This window comes from Pteropus vampyrus, unplaced genomic scaffold, assembly GCF_000151845.1.
Source record: "Pteropus vampyrus isolate Shadow unplaced genomic scaffold, Pvam_2.0 Scaffold38, whole genome shotgun sequence".
Taxonomy (NCBI): domain Eukaryota; kingdom Metazoa; phylum Chordata; class Mammalia; order Chiroptera; family Pteropodidae; genus Pteropus; species Pteropus vampyrus.
This window is the reverse complement of record NW_011888819.1, coordinates 9,564,467-9,565,364: the sequence shown is the minus strand read 5'-3', so window position 1 is coordinate 9,565,364 and position 898 is coordinate 9,564,467. Positions and strand designations below refer to the sequence as shown.

Sequence of the window (898 nt, the reverse complement as noted above, 5' to 3'; positions counted from 1 at the left end):
GAATTATTATTCAGACAAGATATTATTCAAGAACAAAATAACAGGTAGATATTTTCATAAGTTAAGAACATTTGGCAATGCAAGATTCATTAAAAGAACTACTTGTTCAGAAAAAAAATCAGCCATTTAGGAGATTGAAGCAAAGAAAGGAGAAACAGAAATTGTGAACAATATGAGTGAGCAGTTAACTGTTAAAATTGAGAAATGACACTAAATTACTATGGAAATTTTGCTACAGACTGGAAAATAAATGTAAAAAACTATATGATGTATAAACTATAATAATGTAAATAACAAAAAACATTGGGAGTAATTGTGAGAGTGTAAGGTCCTAGATCTTAGGAGAATTACTATCAGTTAAGATGTAAAGATTTTATTAAAAAATAAACACGAAATTTATTTTTTTTAAATTCTGTAACTTAAGAATCTTTTAGAAAATGTTATCTCTTGTAGTGAAGAGCTATGTCCTGATTTTGAATTTTCTTTTCTTTTTTTTTTAAGCCTGCAGCCCCCGGTATTCCTAGGTGATCTCCTATCCAAGTACTAACCAGGCCCGAACCTGCTTAGCTTCCGAGATCAGATGAGATTGGGCATGTTGAGGGTGGCATGGCCGTAGACTGATTTTGAATTTCAACAATTCCTTTAATTTCACTTATTTTCTCATATGTTTAAATTAAATTGTGTTTAGAAATAAAATTTATATTTTCTCATTTGTAGAGAAGTTTATCTTTCACTCGTCTTCTTTCACTGAAAAATGTCTTAAGTGAGGTTCACTACTGTGTTGTTAATGACAGAATTTGATGATATTTCACTTTCCTCTTTGTACTTTACTGCATTCCATAAATTCTTTGTGATCTGCATATGTTGATGTTATAATAATTGAGTAATTTTTATCAAT

At 29.5% G+C, this 898-nt stretch overlaps 1 pseudogene; it reads right to left on the bottom strand.

The window, feature by feature from the left end:
• Positions 1 to 499: 499 nt before the first annotated feature.
• Positions 500 to 618, bottom strand: LOC111738462 (annotated as a pseudogene).
• Positions 619 to 898: the final 280 nt, after the last annotated feature.